The following is a 24,469-nucleotide window of genomic DNA, read 5'->3' as shown; positions in this document are numbered from 1 at the left end:
TCAATTTTAATATTTTTTGCTTTTAATGATCTTCACTTGATCATCAGTACAAGGCTGCAACAGTGAATGACATGATGGCATTAAAGAACAGAAAGATAAAAGGTTTTCTTTGAACTGGACAATTCTTTTTCTTTTAGCCCACTAAAAAGATTGTAGCCTTTTCACAATTTGAAGCTGACCCCTTGTCAGCTATTGTGAATTTGCTGTTGCAGAGTTAAGAACAAAAACTGACAGTGATCATCACAGCCAAATCATTATGTTCCATGTTTATCGTATTACAAGATGACAGCAAGAAACACTTAACTAGAAACAGAAATTACAAACACAGTATGTGTTGTGTGAGAATGCTGTTTTGAATTATTAATCACTGTGTGTATTGTCCATATCTGTGCTTCATGTGATTATCCTCTTTTGACCACAGGAACACAGGACTGAACCCAGCACATTTAATGTGATCATGTATTTAGGCTCTCTTGGACTATAGAATAAAAAAGCATTTCAGTAATTTCATAATAGTGAGGTGTCATACAATATGAAATGTCTTTCTTAGAATAATATAATAATTTAACTTACAAAACCAGATTTCTCATTTAAATATGCAAATCCAAAAAAGCACATTATAAAAAAGCTAGACACAAGTCTTTAATCGTCTAATGCAAGTTGGCATTATTGATAAATTCCAAATAACGAACTGCCACATTGTATGAAAAACAGAACCGATTCAGAGACCAACAGACATAAATGATTAAACACTCACTGAAATGAATAGGTAGCAGACCCAAAAGCAACTTGTCCAACACAGCGAGAGCTGATATTCTTTAGAAATACTATGTTTGTTCTCCTCATGATATGTTCTGAATTCTTGAATTTAATTTAGTCATCTTTAACTGTGAGCACAAATTCCAAATTAAAATCCTAAACATCTATATGTTTACTTTTATATGTAGTGAGGCACTATTTCATAACATTCTCAACGGGAAATCCTCTATAAATGCACACTACCTTAACTGTATTACTGTATATGCAGTTCTGCACAACTACTTAATATTTTTTAAATATGCAAGACCTACATTTTGTCGCTTTAGGAGAATCTGAACATTATTTCATAAGACTCGGGCAAACGTTGAATATAACTACAATAACACTCCATGACACCTTAGGGTGTCTGGTTTATACCAACTGACAGGCCTAATTTTAAGGCTTGATGCTCCAAGTCAAAGTTTGTCCCACATGTTTCTTTTCTTTACATCCAATAATATCCAGCAAATTTTCCAAAAGTATACACCAATAAAAATAATGTTTACTCCTGGTTTTCCTAATTACTAGATTTCCACTTTTAAGTATTTACAGTACACAATCTCTCTTAGAGACTGGGGAGAAAAATGTATCCCTGAAGAAAGCAGAGTATAAAATACAACATTTATGTTTTAAGGTTTTGTTTTTGGAAAGACATAGATGTAACTTTTCTGCACTAAGTGAGGATGTTTGTGTACATTATAACTGGTTTAAAAAACCTTCATCCCTGTGTTTCTGAAAAGGCTTGTGAAATATTAAAGTTACCTTCCTTCATCAAAGGTAGGGTTCTTATCTCAAAGCTTGTTATCAGAGTTAAGAGTTTTTTAATTTAATTAATCAACGTATTTTTTTCTCTGAAATGTTGTTTATCTAGTCTCGAAGGCACCTTTTCATTGCAAGTGTGTTTGCCTCAGTCATCCAAAGTAACTATAATTAGAATTGCAACTCATAATAGGTCTGTATGTTAATTGTTATGAGGTTCTAGAGCTATATAATTAAGATCAAACAGCCCTACTTTTGGATACAAAATCACATATTCCAGGCATTACACAAAATATCATTTCCTGGACATTTGTATATGATAGTCAACACACAATGGCCTATAGTTTAAATATAATTGCCATGCAATAGTGCACTGCTTTTAAGGCCAACTGTGAATATTGAAATAAGCAACTATAATAAGAACCACACTAGTTAACACTGTACAATTGTGTCTGGGAGGTCTCTTTATGTCTGGTGTGTTACTGTGAGTTTATATAGTATGCAAAGTCAACATCAAAGTTCAAATACTTTAGAGGAACATTTGAAGTTAGAGATGAACAGCCACAAGTAACTTAAAAAAAACTATATTAGAATCAAAAAACAAATCTTGAAAGAATGATACAGGCAAGGTTTACTACAATTAGTCACAATACTAATTTATTTAAGTATTAGTGTAGACTATCTCCCTGTTGATCTGAAAGATAGCGAATTAGCATGCACAAGGTGATCCTATACTAAGAAATCAACTACCAAAGTGGGTTTGTTTAGAAAAATTGTACAGATTAGAGTTAATGTTATGAGCTCCTAAGAATCTGTAAGAAATGATCATATACGCAAATCAGCAAGAAAATCCTAATTTAGAATTTTTTGTAATTCTTCACATTTTGTAGACTTGCTTAGAATTGCAACCTCAACTGTGTCTAAGCAGAAAAAGTTTATACTTGTGTTTCAAAAATCTCAAAGTCTCAGTGACTGTACACTTAAGTGTAATGTTGTGAAAGATATTTAACAAAAAATAGGCTTAAACAATAAAAAGTCAATTTACCTAAATGAATCTGTTGTTTAATATTTATTTTTATGCAATTTTCAAAGTAACATTTAAAAGGACATGAAAGATATGAAACTTAGATTACAGCATGAATAAGTTCCTTTCATTTGTGAACTTTACTATCAATTTTAAATCTGAATGTTGATAAATATCCATTAAAATCAAGGCTGCTTGTACAAGACTTTCAATTTACACAACATATATAACATCAGAGACTGAAAAAGGCTCGTTAACAGTCCTGGTCAATGGAAGTGGGAGATTTGTCTTCATGGTACAAGCACTGATGAGAATGTAAATGCTTATCTATTTCCATCATAGTGTTCCAAACAAAGTTAATGATTTTTACAGCACAATAAACAAGGGCTGTTTCCACACTCCAAGATCTTAGCTTTCTTTTATCTCAGACGAGCTCTCCACTCTTTACTTATTTGTTAATTCCCTGATCAATAACAGACATTTTGGGGAAATTGTCTCCATTAAAGGTCTTCTGCCAGGATTTTGTCTTGAATTGTATCTCAAACTTTTTTAATTTAATTTTCTGCTTCTATGGTAGCCCATTTATTTATTAGCTCATTTATTCTCTGAAAAGTTGACTAGTTTTCTTTACATGAAACTTCACCTTTCCCAAGCTCTTTCAAATCTAGACTCAAAGCCACCTTTTTTAAAAGGGCCCTTTCTTAACACGTTCTGTTACATACCCCTTTGGTCTTACCATATTTTGTACCCCCCATCTACTCTCACTTCTCATAGTGAATGTTAGTTGTGTATATGTTGTGTACTTTATTCTGTAAGGCCCTTTGAGAAGCCACCTTTAAATGTGCTATAAAAAATAATTTATTAAGTTTATTGATTGAAATGAGAAAGAGCAATGGTCCAATACAGATATCTGTGGTATTTCACTAAATATAGAGAGATGTATATTTGAATGCTTACTAATACTTTTTAACAATTCAAAACCTGAACACATACATTTCCTCACATACATACATACCCACTGTAATTTGATAATTAATCATTTATGTTGAGTTGGAGTCTTTTGAAAATCAAAACATACCATGTCATATGCTCTGTTTCCTTGATCATTCTTCTTTATTCAAATAAATCTAACAGGTTATTGTATCCATAAATAGTAAGTCTAACTTCTCTTGCATGTAAGGTTTATAAATTACTTGGTTCAGTGCTCACCATTTTACATGCTAAATTACACATTGCTACTTTAGAAATACTTCTTTCAATGGGTATTAACCCTCTCTTGACTGTTGAAGGAGTTGTCAATGGCTTATGAATAACATGTTTCTTTAAGCATGATTTGTAGGATAAAACTCTATCCCTGGAAGTTTATGAATGCCTTTAATACCCAAAACAATTTTGCTTCTTCTTTTCTAATAATATTTAGTACTTTTACCAAGCTCAAATTAAAGCAGTTAAAGAGACATTATTTAAATAGTGAGCTTTATTAGGGTAACTCCTCCTTTTGAGAAGAATAGCAAGTTTGTGGAGAAAAGGCTGTCAGAACCCCCAACATTAATGAGAAACCCCATGTTCCTAATGTAGAATTCTTAAACTATGAAACTAAGGACATAATATGAACGTGGGTAAAGTTAGCACAGCAAACATCTATTTGTACTTCAGGCTTCAGAGCCTACCCTATCAAGCAACAGCCAGAAGGCAGGATACTTACTGGATGAACACTGGTCTATCACAGGGCGTATATAGACACACTCACAGGAGGCCCAATTTTCCCAGAAATCAATTAAGTTACCACGTCTCTGGGCTGTGGGATGAAATCAGCGCTCTGAAAGAATACCCATGAAAACACAGAGGGAACATACAAATGTGATGCAGATAGCCCCCCTGGTGTTGAACACAGGTCCCCAGTGCTGTGAAGCAGCAATGCTAACCACTATGCTGCCGCATAGCAAATATATGAGAGAAAATGACAGGGCCAAAAGAAGCTATAGAAGCATTTCCATATCAACCAGAGAGAGGAAGCTGGGAGAAGAGAGTTTAAGCAAGAGTTAAGAAAGGGAACAAATATAACAAATATAAATATAACAAAATCCTTAAATATGAAAGATGGTGAGCTTTCAATCTCTATCTCTCGCCCTGACCCCTGGTACAATGACCATCTGCGATCCATGAAGGCAGCCTCTCGCAAACTTGAGCGTAGGTGCCGTCTTTCCAGCCTAAATGGGAAAAACTGGGAAAAACTAAGGTTGCTGCTGGAAGAGGTGTTAGTGGGGCCAGCAGGGGGCGCTCACCCTGTGGTCCATGTGGGTCCTAATGCCCCAGTATAGTGATGGGGACACTATACTGTAAACAGGCGCCGTCCTTCGGATGAGACGTAAAACCGAGGTCCTGACTCTCTGTGGTCATTAAAAATCCCAGGGCACTTCTCGAAAAGAGTAGGGGTGTAACCCCGGTGTCCTGGCCAAATTTCCAATTGGCCCTTACCAATCATGGCCTCCTAATACTCCCCCTCTATGAATTGGCTACATTACTCTGCTCTCCTCCCCACTGATAGCTGATGTGTAGTGAGCGTTCTGGCGCACTATGGCTGCCGTCGCATCATCCAGGTGGATGCTACACATTTGTGGTGGTGGAAGGGAGTCCCCATTACCTGTAAAGCGCTTTGAGTGGAGTGTCCAGAAAAGCGCTATATAAGTGTAAGCAATTATTATTATTATTATTATTAAATGTACATTATCAGGCCTGGAGAGATTACTTATCTGAATATCAGGATACTATAGAGTCTGCTAGATCCACTTACTTCTCTCACATCATTGAAAATCACCAAAACAACCCCAGATATCTTTTCTCCACCATCAATAGACTGCTCAAGCCAAACTGCCCTACCACATTACCTGCCTCATCACAACTTTGCAACACATTCTTAGATTTCTTTAGTTCTAAGATTGACAACATCCGGCATCACATTCTCTCCTCTACGCATATCATTTCCATACATCCTTCCTCCTCATCCAACTTCTCTAGTTCCTGTCTCTCCAGCTTCTCTCTTCTTGACTCAGCATCCCTCAACAAACTAGTTACACGCATGAAACCCACCACATCTATTTTAGATCCCATTCCCACTACTTTATTCCAGTCCTGTTTCTCTTCTCTCTGTCCCATTGTCCTCAATATTATACATGAATCCATGAGCACTGGCATTGTACCAACAATCCTCAAAACTGCTGCCATTGCCCCTGTGCCAAAAAAGCCTAACATGGCTCTCGACAACCTTAACAACTTTCGCCCCATCTCCAACTTACCCTTTCTCTCTAAAATTCTAGAACGTGCTGTCACACTTCAGTTACATAACCACCTCATGACAAACAACCTTTTCGAACCCCTCGAATCTGGCTTCCGTCAACTTCATAGCACAGAAACTGCCCTAGTCAAAGTCACCAACGATCTCCTCATAGCCTCTGATTCTGGTTCTCTTTCCATCTTGATCTCAGTGCTGCCTTTGATACTGTTGACCATAACATCTTACTTTCTCATCTTGAGACTGTGTTTGGAGTTTCTGACACTGCCCTCAAATGGTTGAAATCTTACCTCACTGATCGCTGTCACTTTGTCTCTCTCAATGGGTACAGGTCTGAAATTGGTCTTGTCAAGTCTGGTGTCCCCCAGGGCTCAATACTGGGCCCCTTGCTCTTCAGCATTTACATGTTCCCACTTGGTCAGCTTTTAAGATCACATGGCTTCAGCTTTCATTTTTACGCTGACGATACTCAAATATACATCCATACCAAACCTGACACTGATGTGGCTGTCTCTATTCTATCTAATTGCATCTCTGACATAAAAATTTGGATGACTCAACTTCCTTCATCTTAACTTTGACAAGACTGAAGTTATGCTTATTGGTACCCGCCATCAACTTCGTAAAGCCAGTCCTGTAACCCTATCTGTAGATGGCTCTGTACTTGAGCTTCAATCAAAATTGAAAAACCTTGGGGTTATATTTGATTCTGGCTTAACATTCGACCCACATGTGCAGCATACTGTCAAAACATCTTTTTTTCACCTTAGAAATATCTCAAGACTACACCCTATGCTATCATTAACTGTGGCTGAAAAGCTGACCAACATATTTGTATTCTCTCGAATTGACTACTGCAATGCTCAACTCACTGGGGTATCTAAATCTACTCTGAACAAACTGCAGTATGTCCAAAATTCAGCAGCCAGAATCCTGACCAGGTCTAGTGCAAGTGTTCACATTACTCCTATCCTGGAGTCCTTGCACTGGCTTCTGGTCAAATTCCATGTAGACTTTAAAATCCTCATGCTCACCTATAGGGCTCTGCATGGTGTTACAATTCCTGCCTCTCGGCAACGAAAGAGGCAGAAGAAGGTGTAGCCTTAGTTCATTAGTCCACCTATCAGTGTACGCTTTCACCACCACACCTCCGTCTCATCTGGTATTTAAGCATTAGTCTTTCCCTACCCCCTCGCTCAGTATTGGTTTCCCTTTCGAGCTACTTAGTTGCGCTACGCCTTCTACCTCCTCGTACTGTTCTGGTTCCGACTTTGGTTTATCCCCTTTTACTATGTCTTTTGGATTACGGCTCAGCTTCGGTTGCTTTCTCCTAGTTTGGTTCTCTGGCTTCCCCTGGACTCTCAGCTCTCTCCTTCGTCTACTGTTTTGGTTTACGGTCTGGCTTTAGCTACTCTCTCCCTGTTTGGATCACTGGCTTCCTCTGGACACTCGGCTCTCTCCTTCAGCTTCGGTATTTGGATCACGACTTGTCTCTATCGGCTCCTGCAAGTGAGTTCACTACTTGGTTTCGGTTTCACTGGCCGAATCCGTAACACATGGCTTGGCACCTCAATACCTGTCTGAACTATTATCGCCCGACTCCCCACATCGCAACCCCCGCTCTTCAAATTCTGCCCTCCTTACTGTCCCCCAAGCCCGTCTACATTGTATGGGTGACAGAGCCTTCTCCTGTTATGCCCCCAAGCTCTGGAACTCTTTGCCAAAGGATATCAGAGAGTCACCTTCTCTAAACTCCTTCAAATCCAGACTCAAAACCCTCTTCTTCAGAAAAGCTTTTACTTAACTTGTTCCATTCTTCACCCCTCTGCTCTTCTTAGTACCACCTCCCACGGTCTCCTCTATTGTTATTGTTGTATTGTTGTAATTGTAATTGTAATTGTGTCTTATCTTGTGTATTCTTCTTATTTATTGTTGTATTCTTCTTATTTATTGTTATTGTCATCCTGTAAAGCGCTTTGAAAAGCCACCTTTAAAGGAGCTATATAAAATAAAGTTTATTATTATTATTAAGGAAGATTGTATTCAGACTTGATACACTTTGTAACATCAGAGGAGCAGTGTCCAACAAGGGATTAAACATAGTCATTGGATTTCCTTAAGTACAAGTGAAGAACACTGCACCAATCCAGCAATGGTCAGAAAATGTTTGGTGCTGAAGTCATCTTAACCATCCCAGGTGGTCTCAAACTATTTTCACCTGCAGAAACATTAAAGCCTAGGTCTTCAGGAGATGTCATTCCTTTGTTCCAGAAGCAGGGGCCAAAGCCTTAGTTCACTGTGTAATTGTAGTTGAGAAGATGAGTGACAGTGGACCCTGAGGGACAATGCACATAGCACAGTTTAAGTGACTGAAAAAGTTAAAGAGCTCCTGCTGGATAAAAAGGTGAAGGTGTAGGAATTGTGTTAATGAAGTTGAGATTGGTTGGTCGTCAAATTGCAGAAAGGCTAGAATTCATAAAGATCCCAAGATACCCAAGGTGGCAAAATTGCTTACGTTTTCTCCAAATCATGGTTGAAAGTGCCAATGAGAAATGAAGGATGGAAGGTAACTTGTAAATGAACAAAGACCCAGCAGATAAAGCAAAACAGGCAGAAGAACTCCTGTGGACTGAGGAAGACGTGAGTGATAATTCCACACTGAAGGTAGGGGTGCAGAGCTGGAGCCAAGAGGAGCAAGCTGACTCCATTGATGGAGGTAGGCAGCAGTCCAAAGAGAAGGCTGAGGGAGCAGAACCAGGCAGGGGAGCTGCTGAAGGGAGGTAGGTATATGAAAGTAAATGGAACAAGGTCTTAACCTCTGCCACCTGGGCTGTGGGCAGAACAGAGGCAAAAACTAGGGGTTAACAATGGACAATATGACTGCACTGGTGGCAAAGGAGAGAGCACGATGGAAGGAAGCTGCACACTTGGCCAATGGAGGGAGCGGTGTAAGCATTAGCATATGTGAGTGCTCCTACTGGGACGGCAGGATGAAAGAATTAGGGAAGGGACAGAGAGAAAATCAAAGACATTGCTGGAGCCGAAGGTGAGGTGTGTTGGATACTCGATGATGAAATGGGGTCAAACGACTCTACGCTCCTTCAGGATCTTTTGCAGATGAGCCATCAAACCCTGTCCCTGAAATCAGGCTTTTTTTCCTCCTTACTTTTTTCAGCAAAAGCAGCAAAACACAGAACACAGTAAGCCTCCACATTAAGGCCTATTTCTGGTGTGAGCAAACTCAGAATAGTAGCATGTGAAAGCGAACACATTTATTTAATTATTTTTCAGTCTTATCTCTTCCATCTTTTCCCAGCGAATAGTAGTAGGGGTGAGAGAAAGCATAGAGACTGTGGAAGAGAGGGACATAGTTGTATTGGAGCTCTGTGCAAGTGTAACAAAAGGACAGAAAAGGGAAAAGGGAAAAACAACTGGGGAAACAGGTTGCTTGCAAGCATACAAGCAAGGAGGTCGGAACAGAGAGGTCTACTTGGAAAAATGGGCATTTGGAGAAAGATGTGTCTTAATGCTGATGGAAATGGAATTGGCTGCTGGAAAGTTCAGATTGTCTGCTGTGGCGGGAGGTTGGTGTGGCGATAAAGACCACTGTAAGACTGGCGAGAAGGCAGTGCAGTGAAGGGTTTCACTTCCAAATCTGTGGCTTCCTGTGTGCTTGAGTTTGGATTTCTTCAAGCAGGCAGAAGAGAAAGAAGAACTCCAGAGAAGAGCAGGCTGAGTTCTATTTTGGTAAGAGCAAATGCCACATGTGAAGAAAAGGGGGCAAGCAACTTAGCAAGTGTGATATTTATCCATAAGGAGACAGAAGTGACCAAGACCAGGTGATCTTCTCCTGAACTTTTGCTAAAAACTCCATTTTATTAAATGAAAGAACTTTGTCCTAACACTTCCTGAAATCATGATTTAATACATTGGCCATTTCTCTTTTGTTGCCTTGAAGTTCCCTTTTATTCTCCTGGATATACTTTACTTAATCGTTTATGGTTATCTTATTGTTGCCGTATTGAAATAACTTTTTATTCATTTTAATTAAGAATATTTATTATTACTGTAATATTGTACATTGTAATATTCATTCCTATTTATCTTTTTTAAATATCCTTTTGTAGATGTACTTCTTTTCTTTAAATGGATCCCATATTTTTAAAATAATTATGAAATGCCTTCTTTTCCCTTAAAGTTTTCTTGTTCATTCACAAAATCATCTGGAACAGTGTATTTTTTAGGATAGTGTATTTATTACTTTATTCCTCTTTAACTTTCATTCCTTCATAGTTTGTTTTCATGCATTTACAAACTTTTGATTTGGACTTGTTTGAACTAATTTGGACCTGTTAGTTTCAAAGTAAAAACACATTTTTATGATCACAGTGCTCTAATGGTTCTCTAACTGGTTTCCCTCACTCTGGCTTGATTTTTTAAAAATAAGAAATCAATCCTTGTACAGTATGTTGTCTAGTGGGCACTCTGACAAATTGAGTAAGAAAACAGTTATTAATTATGGCCACCATTTTGTTTGTTTGTTTTTTTGCATCTGACATGATATATGATTATTTTTCTTCACACTTCTTTTGCACATGAAATGCTTAATTTTACTATACCATGTTGAATTATAATTAATATCTGCATTTGGTTGTCTACAGAAGAAAATGTTCATTTTATACATTTAGAATATTAAGAATCTGACACCCATAGATTCTGAGATCTTAATCAACAAGGTTGAATGTCTGAGCTGAATACCCATTTTGATAGGAAATACTACAACAATGGGCATTGTCTCTTCTGTCTTTTCTATCTATCTGGAACCTTGTGCAGTATGTGCAGTATCTGGAACTCTGTTGTTTTCAGCTAACCATATTTCTGTGATTCCAGCAACATCATAATTGCTTCCTCAGGCAGTATCTTCCGTCTCATGCATTTTCTATCCAATATATATAATTTATAATACTAGCATTTAAGTATAAGCATTACCTTATTTTTCCCTTTGGTACTCAGTTTAACCTTGCGCCCCATGTTGCTCTGTTTCTGAGTTATCTTGTTTTCTTTCACTACCACCCATCCAATCTCTATACTTCTTTATCCAGTACAGGGTCGTTGGGGGGGCTGGAGCCTAAACCAGCAGCCAGCAGGTGCAAGGTAGGTTACATCTTGGACAGGACGCCAGTCCATCGCAAGACGCACTCTCACACCAGGGCCAATTTACAGAAGCCACTTAACCTTCAGAAATATCGCTAGACTTCGCCCTATCCTATCACTAACTGTGGCTGAAAAGGTGATCAACACATTTGTGTTCTCTCGTATTGACTACTGTAATGCTCTACTCACTGGGGTATCTAAATCTACTCTGAACAAACTGCAGTATGTCCAAAACTCAGCAGTCAGAATCCTGCCCAGGTCCAGTGCAAGTGTTCACATTACTCCAATCCTGGAGTCCTTGCACTGGCTTCCGGTCATATTCCGTGTAGACTTTAAAATCCTCTTGCTCGCCTATAAGGCTCTGCATGGCTTGGCACCTCAGTACCTGTCTGAACTTTTATCGCCCTACTCCCCACATCTGAACTTTCGCTCTTCTAATTCTGCTCTCCTTACTGTCCCCCAAGCCCGTCTACATTGTATGGGTGACAGGGCCTTCTCCTGTTATGCCCACAAGTCCTGGAACTCTCTCCCCAAGGATATCAGAGAGTCACCTTCTCTAAACTCCTTCAAATCCAGACTCAAAACCCTCTTCTTCAGAAAAGCCTTTACTTAACTTGTTCCATTCTTCACCCCTCTGCTTTTCTTAGTACCACCATCCATGGTCACCTCTATATATTGTAATTGTGTTTTATCTTGTGTATTCTTCTTATTTATTGTACTTGTCATCCTGTAAAGTGCTTTGAGAAGCCACCTTTAAAGGTGCTATATAAAATAAAGTTTTTTATTATTATTATTATTATTATTATTATTATTAACCTACGGTATGTCTTTTTGCTGTGGGAGGAAATCGGAGCACCTAAAGGAAACCCTTGCAAACAAGTGGACAATATACAAAAGACAAGCAGATAACACCACAGGAATTGAATCCAAGGCTCAAGCCCTATCAGGCAGCAATGTTAACCACTGTACCAGCATGCCACCCTCTCTCCCTACCATTTTAGCTGGAATATTTCCTGATTTCTTTGAGGATCCTTGTGCCAACATAACTGATGTCCAAATCACTCAGATATATTCTGTCATATTTGTATGGATGGCCAAGTAAGCTTCTTCTGCTCACCATGTTTTCATCAATGTGCTGTGGTGAACATTTGAAGTTCTCCTTCAATTAGTGCAAGTAGGAGTCTTGAGAAGATCACTGATTCGGTCCTGTTCTTCAGTTTGTTTTTTATGAACTTTTTCTTAAATACGTTAATTCCATTAGTGATTTTGGATGATGTTAAGCCCATGTTTTAGATCATGCTAGAACAAATATATTTATTCAATTGTATTGTGTGATTACAGTTTTCTCCAAAACCTAATAAACCAGAATGTCAGATTATGATCTAATATCTTAATTAACTTGTTCTGTTAATGCATTATATAAAAACAAGGTGGGAAAATCTCAAACTCACAAATATGTAAACCTAGAGGTGCATACTCTTGATCTTAAAGTTTTATCCCATATTTAAAAGAATTGCAATAAAATTAAAACAAAAGTACAAAATAAAAGTCAAGTGTGCCTCACTAATGAAACAGACAAAAGACAAAGTAAAATACTGGTACATGTAAGAGAAAGTACGGAAAAGATTAATTCAATTATTTTCTATGTAAGAATGACATTTTTTTCCAAATATTCTATTTCTGAAAACTGAATTAGTAGCATAAAATATGACCAAGGAAGTCAACTTCAACTTCAAAAACTTCAAATTTGTTCTGGAACTGTGGGATTTACACAGTGCTTGTTAAACTTTCTATTTTTTTTATTACGACTAACAAGCATTGTGATTTCAGTCCTCAACATGCTGTACATCATAGAGGGGTGTAACAAATTGCTTTCAGGTTGTAAAATGAAATACAAGGCGACAGTGAAACAGTCAAGGACTGTTTCATTAAAACCAGAAAGGTTTAATTATGACTTTCTTGACCTGACCATTGTACTAAATCTCCATCCACTTACAACGCTATTGAAACACTTAAGACACTCTTGAACATATTCTGGAAAGGTAAAATCAATCCATTGTAAACCATAATTATTTAAATAAGTCTATGACTTTCAAATTCCTCAAATATTTGGAAACATTTGTAATGTAAAAACATATTAAATTTAAAGGTCAAAACGTTTAATTTTGTTGTGCTGTCAATTCTTTTCTTGACCATGTTTAAATTTTATAGCCAAGGAATTCTGAAATGTGGCTTAATATGTTACATAACTGAAAAAATGTGACAAAGGAAATTCAGGAATAACTGTCTATATGTATAAAAGACGCAATATTATTTGGTGTAGCTGCTAAAAAATGGACTAAACAGGATTGTAACCTATTTAACAGAGAATAGCACACAACAATTTAAAAATGGAAGAACACAATCAACATTTCAAAATATGCACATATTTATATATAAAGCTGCTTTCATAATTATTGCTACATTAGATCTACATAAATTTGTGTATGCCACTGCAGTAAATGACACATATACTGTAGTATATTACTTAGTAACTCAGTAAAGACCCAGAAACTAAATTCCAGTTTTGCTTGAACTCTCCATCACACAATAGTGTACTTTGGCCATAATTCTACACACTGTAGTTTTCACAACTTTAAATGTCTGCAAACACAAATAACAAGTAGAGGGCAACACATAAATAAACAGAAGAATTTGTAAAACAGACTTTTGTAATTAGGGTTGTGAAGGAGAATGTATTGGTGATAAGAGTTTAATAAGTGCTTGTTAAATGCCTTTGCTCTTTAAACAGTCTAATTTATTTCTCAAAAAGCTGACAACACTTAAAGTGTTATATTTTATCTTGTCTTAAGTAATTGAAGGGTAAGTTATGAAAAACCTTTATTTTTCATTAGCCTTAAATTCAGTCACAATTAATCTGCCCAATTTGATTATAAACTGCACAAATTAAACAATAAAGAGCTGTCTAATGAGAAATTAATTATGAGGAGCAGAAGGGGAGCTGGGAAGGATAAAAGTAATAAGTTATGGCCTGTGGCAGGATGTGTCAGCTTTTAAGGGAGACAAAGAGCTTTCTCCTCCATGTGTGCCTCTGCTGATAGGGCTCATCACAGATCAGTAGATCCAGAAGCCATAACAGTGTGGTAATTGAAACTGCCAAAATCAATAGCGCTGACAACCTTAATTAAATTAAATATGTCTCCGATGAGCTCAAACAGCACGGCAGTGGACCACTTGACCCTTTCCCTGAGTAAGGCTTGATAGAATGCAGCATGCTGCTTGATAAATTTCACCCTGGAGGACAGTTGGAGCCTCTAACTGCTGGAGAAACTGCACGAAGGCTTCTAGCTTTCCCTTTGCGCCAAATGTTTCTAAACATCTAAAGAAAAACAGGCTTTTTTCACTGCAATTGTGGCAATGTCTTTATTTGTTTTCACACAAGGCTTGAAATTTCTTACCCATGTTGATGTGCCTATTGCGAAATCAGCCATCACAAATGAAACAATGCATGAAGTGAAAAATAAATGAATATTGTGCTTGTCCTGTGTCTTGTAAATGCTGTGTAAAAGGGAAAAAAAAACTAAATTAGTCTTCCTGCCCTGTTAAACTTTTTTTTAATTGTCAGACTTTCAGCCACAGGTCTATTGAAGTCTCCAGGGAAAAAAAAATTATATGGATTTTTAGCAGTGCATCAAACTATTTAGTGTTCTACTAAAGTGATCCTTTTTCTTATTGCGATGAAAACTGAACCATGTACTGAACCAAAAGATTTCTATAGGTTTTATAAATTAACATGGCAATGAAGTTCATGGGAAGATCCAAGAAGAATATTATATGAAAAAATTTAAGAATTCTATCTGTGGCTATTGCAGCTAAAGTGCTTTGAATCTGGCTGACGAACCTGGCATTTAAAACTAAAGGTTCCCCAGACAGATTTCAGTGACACCTGGAATTTCTCACAAATAGTTCACGGGGTCCTTAGAAAAACTTTGAACATTTCAACAAAGACAGATTACAACTTTTATTCAGTAATCTGCTCTAATTGATGGAACAGCATGCAATACATGCTACAGATGCACATAAAAATAACAATTAGTGTGTCTATACAGTAGTTACAGTATATACAATAAACCATCCGTTTTCTAACCACTTTATCCAATACTTAGTCTCGGGGGAGCTGGAGACTATGCCAGCAAGCAACTAGAGCAAGAAAGAAATACACCCTGGAAGGGACTTCATTTCATCTCAGCTATATATATAATAATAATTTTATTTTTAATAGCATAATTAATATTGAATGCAGAGATTATTGAAAAAGCAAAAGAATCATTTTTTTTAATAATCTAGTGCAAATTACCAAAACATACAGAAGAATGGTGTAAAACAAAATAAATATGTCATTATTTTTCTATCTTTATGAATATATTGTTATACATTGTAATGGAAAGTTACTGAAAAGTATTTTGTTCTAAAAATGTCATTTACGTTCAGAGCTGTGTTGTAAAAGCAGCTGGATTCTGTGGACAAAGTGTGATTGTACCAAGCGAGTCAAGGGCATGGGATGTTCTAAGAATATGTTTATCGCTGCCCTAGCAAAAAGGCGATGTGTAACTGCATATAGTTGTCTTCTCTGTCCTTCAAGGCTAAGACCTATAAGGACTGGAAAATTATGTCTTTGTATTACTAACCAACCATAATGAAGTAAACAAGTTGAGGTGTTGCATCAGCTAAGTGTATTACTCACTGAATGAGAACACCTTTCCCGACTCTTCTTTGATAAAATTCCACAACTCTAATATTCATTGATTCATTGATAGTTAATATGATAGCTAATAAATGTAATGTATAGACATTACAGTAAGACTGGGATGAAATTGAGATGCAGTCTGAACAGGCAAGGCTTATGAGGGCAGTGGGGTGGCTCTGTGGCTAAGGATCTGCACCTGTGGCTGGAAAGTTGCTGGTTCCAATCCTACAGCCAGAAGAGGAATCCTACTCCGTTGGGCCCCTGAGCAAGGCCCTTAACCCCAACTGCTCCAGGGGCGCAGCATAAATAGCTGACCCTGTGCTCTGACCCCAAGCTTCTCTCCCTGTCTGTGTGTCTCATGGAGAGCAAGTTGGGGTATGCAAAAAGACAAATTCCTAATACAGGAAATTGTATAGGGCCAATAAAGTGATCTCTGATCCTGAACAGTGGTCAGACAGAGCGGAGTGATGCTTTTCAGTGTCTTGTTCCACCACTAAGGCTCAAGGAAAGATAATGCATGCTCTCTAGAAGCAGAAGAGTGCAGAAAGAGATACATTCCAAGTGGAAGATGCACATAGTGGATGAGATTGTGTGTTAGCAGATTAAGCCAGGAGAGGACTTTATTATTAACAATTTGCAGACCTATAGGTGTTGCTTAGAAAAAGGACAAAGGACATAGGGGCATGTCTGGGAGGAGGTATGCTGAGATCTGAAAATTAGCAGATTGAGAGCAACACGAGGGCAGAGTAATATGAGGATGCGAAAATAATAAAGAATACAGTATGTTAGATATTAGACAGAGATCTCAAATGGCAAGGATTAGGTCTAAAACGGTTGAATTTGTGAAACTGTTCATGCATCTGAAAGAAATTGTTTGCAGGCCCTAAGGAATCTACAAAAAATTCAAATGAATAAAATATGAAAGAAAGGAAGATGTAAGGAACATCAGCATGGAACTAATGGGGCAAGGCTTTGGAGGAAATAGAAGAACAAACAGTGAGAAGAGAAGGGCTTTATGAATCCTTGGGAATCATCTGTAGAGACAGAGTGCTTATAAATACAGTATATATGTTCTTGTAAATATTCACATGCTATTTGAAATAGCTGTCACTACTGTTTTTGTATGCTGCAACCTTAGTAACTGAAACATTACATTTAAATAGAGAGGCACATCATTCATTCCACATTGGTAGTATCTGTTGAAAAACAATTATCACCTCTAAACAACAAATAAGGAAATCAACCCGTAATAAACTCACGTTATCTGATGCAGGATGTTATGTGAGGCTGTCAATGATATTCAAACACAATGTTGATTGTACATCAAAGTAAAAGGTGGCAATGTAACCTTGTAATTAACATACTTTACTGTGCCTGTATCAATTTAAGGGGAGGATAACCTGAAAATCCTTTAAATTAGCTTGGACCTCACTTTACAAGACATCACTGAGAGAGACTTTGAATGCATTGATTGTCCATTACCCCTCACACTTCTAAGGTTACTCTAACTTTTCTTTATTAGTGGAAAATAAGGAAAGCAAGAACATTAAACAAAGTATGTCAATGCTGACCCAGCATATGTAATGCAAGAGCCATACTGTTCAAAAGGACTTCACCTTAATATGCAATATTGCACTCTCGGCACTTCCAAGTGTTGGAGTCAAGAACACAATTGCTGAAAAACAAATCAGAAGAGAAGAGTCAGAGTAAACTGTTGATTTCTGAATGTCAAATAAAATGGGAACAGGCCATGTGGTGGTGGTATAATAGTAAAGACATTTAGTAACACTTTATTTGAATGTGGTTTGATATGGCCAGTGTGACCGTCACAGTTCCGCATGGTCTCGTGTCCTCCGCCACCCCGTTCTGTCCCGCACCACCTGGGCGTAAACCAGCCGCATGAGATAAAGGAGGCCTCCCTCAGCCCAGGCAGCTGAGGTCCCTGCTATGCCCAGTGAGGGCGCTGACGTCACCGTATCCGAACGAGCTCCACTACACCCTCCCCTTCTGACTTTACCTTGGCGAAGGACACTCCCATCTGAGTCATGGCACCAAGGTGATCGTTGTGGTTCCATGCGGTCTCGTGCCCTGTGCCACCCTGTTCCATCCCACAGTACCTGGGCGCGAACCCGGGTCTCCAGCGTAACATGACAGGGAACCAGCCCCATGAGCTAAAGGAGACCTCCCTCAGCCCAGGCAGCTGAGGTCCCTGCTATGCACAGTGAAGGCGATGACGTCACCGTATCCGAACTAGCCCCGCTACACCAGCATAACACCTCTGTGAAGAGTACATGAGCATGCTATCATGACATTCATAATCCTTGAGACCCATATTTCCAAAAGACAGAACAGGAAGACAGGTATTTGCGGAAACTTTATTCTCTACCCAAAATCTTAGTCTTAACTATACTTCTAACCTCAGCCTCATTACAACCTAAAAGTTGTCATTTCAGCTTCACAAACAGAGCTGTTACCGCATGAGTGCTGGGGCCTTGATGGACACCTACTCACAAAATGCAAAGCAGCTACATCATGACATTATTCACAAGCATTTTTGAAGTTCTGTCTGTGAAAGAGATTTGTATGTTGCTGGCAGTATAATGACAGAGCCAGAGAAAGCAGTGCATCATTTCCGGCAATTTCTGCAGTTTCAGTGGTTATAGTGGTTTATTAAGTTTAAAGGTTTAGCTAGTGTAAGATTAATTTGTAGCACTAAATAAAACAGCATTAGTGATCAAATTTACTTTTTTTAATGGTTAATCACAGTACATTTCTATATATTTCAGACTCAAAATCACCGGGAAAGAATGAGTTAGAAATAAAAAATAAAAGTTAAGAAGAAAGTTGCATTATTTCATTGGAAGTGTTGATGTTTTGTTTGTTTGGTTTGTTAAAACTAATTTCATCCAATATGCCTGCTTTTAAAAAAAAACATTGCTATCACTGGCTAGGAAAGTACAGATCTGAACAATATCTAACCTCACATATATATAGTAAATGATATAACAGTGTATAACGCACAAAAAACAGTGCATGATAAGAATGAATAAGGAGGTTCATCAGTTTTAGGACAATACGTTATATAAATGTTTGTGTAATGAATCAGCAACAATATTAAACAGCAATCATAGTTATATATTAAAAACTATAATTATTTTAATCAACCTTGATTGTAACACAACCAAAAAAAGTATTAAGTCCAAAGCACAGTTGTGAAATATTTCCTGGAATTTCTTTACAGCTATAAGAACATGCTGCTACTGCCTTTCCCCCCTTCCAACCCCTCTCTTTTAAAGTTTATAGTTTATAAGAGTATTTGTTCAAGAATAGTCTCCTTGACTACTTTAGAAGCTAGTCTGTTGGATATCAAAGAAAAAAAAACTTAACAGCACCTATTCTTGGCTTTTTAAAATTTATTTTAGCCCTGCATAAACAGTCTGTCTCCTCATTATAGGCCTGTCTAAGATCAGAAGCTTTGATTATTGAACCAAATTCCTGCTAAAAACTAAAGTTGTTGCTCTGGTAACAAATAAGCAAACCAGCCTGTTGGTGGCACATGTACTGCGGTCTTAGAATACCAACGGCTATTATGAGGTCTACCTTGCTGTTCTGGAGGACTTTAATCAGAGGAAGCATTTCTAGGTTAGGATAATAGATTTTGCATTTGACCCAGTACTAATAACTCCTAACCTCCAACCTCCATGCTCAACTCCTTTAACATTATTAATTATTAGCATAGGTTTTATATTGCATACAAGCCCATATTTACTTTGTTTCCCATTGTAAACCTTTTTCATTCTGGCAACATGCTTCTGTGAGGGACTGTCACTCTTTTTGCCTTCTTCTTTAACTTTGTGACTTCTTAGATTTAAAATGTCACTGCACATTTGACATACAGTGTATATAAATTATATTTTGTTTCTTTCTGTAGGTCAATATCATAGAAATTTAGAGGTCACCATTTTTTCAACATATTTCTCTTGTCAAGTAGGAACATCAATATGGACATAAAATAATGAGATCTTGGGGATTTAAGTTCCATGCTTGAACTGGGAACACATGTCACAGCAGATGTGATGTGCAGGGTTTACTTTATATATTATATATATATTATATTTGTAGATATTCATTATTACTGGATAGATCAGCTGTTCCCTTTCATTGATCAGACCAAGAACACATTTGACCATAAGGTAGGTTATGAAAAGGAAGATAATGTAATCATCAATGGCAGTAATATTGTAAATGTAAAAATGTACATAGATATTGCTGAAAAACACTAAAAAGAACAGAACAGAAATTAAAAAATATATTAACAATAAATGAATCAAAAATCATAAAGATCAACTGTTTTATAGTCTAACGTAAGCACCAATATAAGACAATGGAAGACAGTTTCATATAAGACAGACGTTAATTTCCTTTCATTAATGAGTAAATTAAAAAACTTCTTCTGTGTCCTGTGTATTCCTATTTCAAACTCTGACTCTCTGACCCTATTCATTCCAGATATGTGTATAGTTCCATCAAGAGCTTTGTGTCCTATGAGAAGAACCGTGCCAGTTAATAAAATTCAGTAATTTATTATCACAATTTTTAGCCTTAAAAACTGGTGTTTATTCCCCATAATGTTGCACAAGGGGCATACTAAATCCAGGACCCGGGCCAATCACGCATACTGTACACAAATGACATCTGGCGAAGGGGATCTGATATTTGTAAGTTCTGTACACACTTTGGTGACCATCCCAGTGGACAGATATGTCCCTCATTGGCAGCATCACAAATTTAAAGTTAATGGGAGGTTGCAGGAGGAGGAAGAAGAGAGACCCCCATCAGACTAGTTCCATCATACCTTTGGTAGCCAATTGGGCACCATTGTCTGGGGAATCTCAGTTGACAACATGATGCTTTTTTATATTGAACCCTACAGTTTAGAAGGGCCACAGGATTTCAAAACAGAATGCCACTGTGCAGAATAATTCATTCTAAAATCACAACTCTTCATGTCTTAAAGGGACAGGTTAATTGATACAGGAAGCGTATGTCCAAGTGGTTTTTGGGTTGTGCTGCTGCCAGCAGTCATCAGATGCAGAACATTTACAGAATCAATGCCTGAAACATAATGGTGTATTTTTGGTAAGATCCCAGGTGAAGAAGATTCATTGCTGATTAATTTTTTTTGTAATTAATTTTTAATAAGGAATAAAATGTTTTGCCAATGTTAATATTACCACAGTAAAAATATTAAAAATGGTCAGTTATCTATAAGTTAAAGTTTAGATTATGCTATAACCAGCCTGAGCCACCAGAAAACATTCACTGAAAATAGTAAAGCAATCCTTGCATAGAAATCTATTTTCATAAAAATAAGTAAGCAGGGCGGGTAGATTTAACTGTGGTGCTCAAACTATTTCTGTTGAGGCATGAAGAAAACCTTTAGTAAATACCTCTTTATATACACATAACACATAACAATATCACAAAAAAAAACACTATAACAAGTAACTATAGTAGCAATCTGATACTATATGGTAAATAATATTCAAATCATGAGACACACAGCTTCATAATGGATTTTTCTTAGTATGCCCACTGACATCATGCCTTAATTAGTGTAGATAGCATTGCTATTCAGAGGCAGCTATCAAATATTGAAAGAGAAAGCAACAAATTTCAGATGCAATTAACAGAAAAATCTAAAGAACACAATCCTGGGGACATCTGGAGAACCCTGTTTTATTTGATTGTATACAGTGTTGCCAAATTTCAGAAGCACCAATAGATTAATAGCAATTCTGTGGGAATTAAGTTAGTTGCATTGTTTTTTCTATTTTATATTAAGTAGCAAGACCCTAGAAGTGTTTCAGACCATTGAAAATAAAAGGAAATATCATCAATAAAAAAATTGATCTATAATGTAGGGGGTTGAACAAGAGAAAATATTAATCTTTAAGTTCATCTGTACATAGACAGGTGACCAATTATGTAACTGTCCTTTGATTGTGCAACTGGGACTTAAAGGAAAGATTGTTCACCTTATTCTAAGAGTACCAGTTGCAGACTGATGATTGTTTTAAGATTAAACTGGTGCCAGACCTCCTCTTCTATGATCTACAAAATGAGAGACAGCTTCTGTGTCTTTGGTGCTTGTGTTATTTTTACTATAGTTCTTATACCTTCATCTCAGTCTTCCAGAGGGCAAAAGGCTTTATTTAACATACTCCAAAAGTTGCTGTTGCATTGGAGAGCTGGAATGCTTCTAAAAAGTTGTAATTCCAATAATTGCCTTCGGACATTTTACAAAGAATACAAAGAAAGTGTTAGTCTCTGAACTGTCTGGAATTTGTGGCAGTAATTGTCCTAATTTCTAAGCCCTTCCTCAGCAAAACATGGAAAATTAGAGGTTATTTTAAAAATAAAAAATGAGCCCTTCAGACTGTGATAGAAAATGTATTTTTTTCACAACAAAGATAATTTGAGTTTTTGTATATGACATGAATCATTTCTGTGACTTTTTTTTATAAAATAATTCATATTTGAAGCAACCTGAAATGTGTACTCTGATACAGTTAGTTATTTTGAACGTGCAGTAAAATGTGCCTAAACACATTAGTAAATGTCCAATAAGTTCAAATGACCAGTCTTCTGCTCTATATGTTATCTCTGTAGATCATAAACAATTATCTTTTCTTCCTTTTCAAATTATGTAAACCACTACAGAAAAGACAAACAATAAATTATAATGGACTATACCTTCTTTCAACATACTGAGCTAAAATCACAACAAGCCTTCCTAGTCAGTTTTTGTACTAACAATATGGCCTAGAGACCAGGCTATGATGACAAGACTGATGTGTTTCCTCCTGTTATGAATATCTTTGATGGATCATAAGCTTCACCAAAATGCTAAATATGCCCTCTATGAAAAGAAACCTAAATAGTCCATTTCATGGATATAAACAGAGATTCTTGCACTTGTTGCTGTTCAAGATTCAACAACCAACAATAAAGAAGCAGGTTCAAATAAGAAGTTCAATTATAAAATAAAAAACAACTCAAAATTGCAGACTTTTTAACATATCATTCAAGTCCCATTTACTTAAATAAAACGTGTCTTGCTTTTCTTTAATTTATAGATTCGGAACCACAGGAGAATTGAATCACCCATTAAAACCCCAATATTCTTCACAGCACCGGATGATACTGGCGAGGACAGGCGGCAAACACGACTGTATTGCTTCTGATACCATTTAAGAACGCTGTCATCTACTGTACATACATTCTGAGAGAGGTACTCTGCTGTGCCTTAAGCCTACAGCTCATTTTCAACATTCTCAGAGTTCCTTTCCCAGCCTTTAATTTAGATCTTTCAAGAACAACAAGAAATACAGAAATCATAAGCATATAGGGAATGGTTCCTATTACATTTATCTCAGGGATCTATGAAGGGATGTCACGATAAATGTTTTCTAAACAAATCTATAGCCTAATAGAGAAGATAAAACCACTTCTTTTGAAAGAAAAAAAACATTCGTATGTGGCAGAATGAATAACAAATAAAAACGTATTGTTGGGTGAAAGTTTCTGGTTTTTTTTGTAAACATGGTGTTTCTATGTTGACTTTACAGTAAGACATTAAACGCTCTTTGATGTTTCAACCCAAATCGTATACATTAATCAAAACCACACATAACTGTCAACGTTTCAGCTAACTACGGGAAAAATAAAATTTTCCCTGAGGACTTTTCGGTGCTGTCTGTAGCCTACAGTACACAAAGTGTCCATCTATAGATATAAGTATAGATGTCTTGCTTAAGTTCTTTTAAACGGACGCATCACCTATGTTAGCGACAAAGACGAACACTTTATTTCAAGTCAATGGACAGCAGTATATAAAATATATCAAAATTAAAAATAATCTGCTAAAAATAGTAATGTATTAATAAGACATTTAATATGAAGTTTCGTTTTTTTTATTCTAATTCTACGTGTCAGAACAGAATATCTTAAAACGTTTTCAATTTACTAGAGAAGTTTAAGTATTCGGCTTCAGTCAAATGTAACGGGAAGCTTCTCAACTTTTCCTTGCTTATTCTTAGCAGAGAGGAGCTCATTTCCACCTTCCATTGTTACTTCAGCCAACATCATAATACATATGAATGTTGAGTTCTTCCTAATATCGACAACAAATTATATTTCTGTCACTGTTGAAGTACGCGTTATGCAAGATTGAATAAAATAAAGAAGATAAAGATAAAACAGATATAGTTGTGTAGTTGTTATACTGTAGTAATTATCTTCTAAGTGCACCGACAAATACGTAGTAGTAAGAAGGAAAAAGACAAATTTAATAAAAAAATAACAGATGTTCAAAATGTCTTTTACACACATGTATACATTACTGCATTGCTGTAAGCTAAAAGTATACGTTAATAATGGTATACTGTAACAGTTTATATTCGAAACAAAAACGTTATTTGCTTTTTCGATTCATTAACCATACTCAGATCACGTGATATAATTATCTAACAAGATCTAAATAGTGGCATGTAGAATATTTTTCAACATACAGTAATCACGAAAGGAACGTGGCAATATTTAAAATGAGTATACAGAACCTCGAAAGCAAAACTGTGCACAGTACACTTTATTAAAATAGTCTCTTTTCACTAACTACATGACTTAAGTTTTA

At 36.8% G+C, this 24,469-nt stretch overlaps 1 long non-coding RNA gene across 1 annotated transcript; it reads left to right on the top strand.

Moving 5' to 3' along the window:
- Positions 1–9,559: 9,559 nt before the first annotated feature.
- On the top strand, positions 9,560–22,980 carry LOC138241275 (uncharacterized). The gene is made up of 3 exons (XR_011190487.1): positions 9,560–9,620; positions 10,976–11,027; positions 22,914–22,980. It is a non-coding gene; the product is annotated as an uncharacterized lncRNA (long non-coding RNA).
- The last annotated feature ends 1,489 nt before the right edge of the window (positions 22,981–24,469 follow it).

Source organism: Lepisosteus oculatus, chromosome 1 (genome assembly GCF_040954835.1).
Source record: "Lepisosteus oculatus isolate fLepOcu1 chromosome 1, fLepOcu1.hap2, whole genome shotgun sequence".
In the NCBI taxonomy this organism is placed as follows: Eukaryota; Metazoa; Chordata; class Actinopteri; order Semionotiformes; family Lepisosteidae; genus Lepisosteus; species Lepisosteus oculatus.
This window is presented reverse-complemented; position numbering and strand designations above follow the sequence as displayed.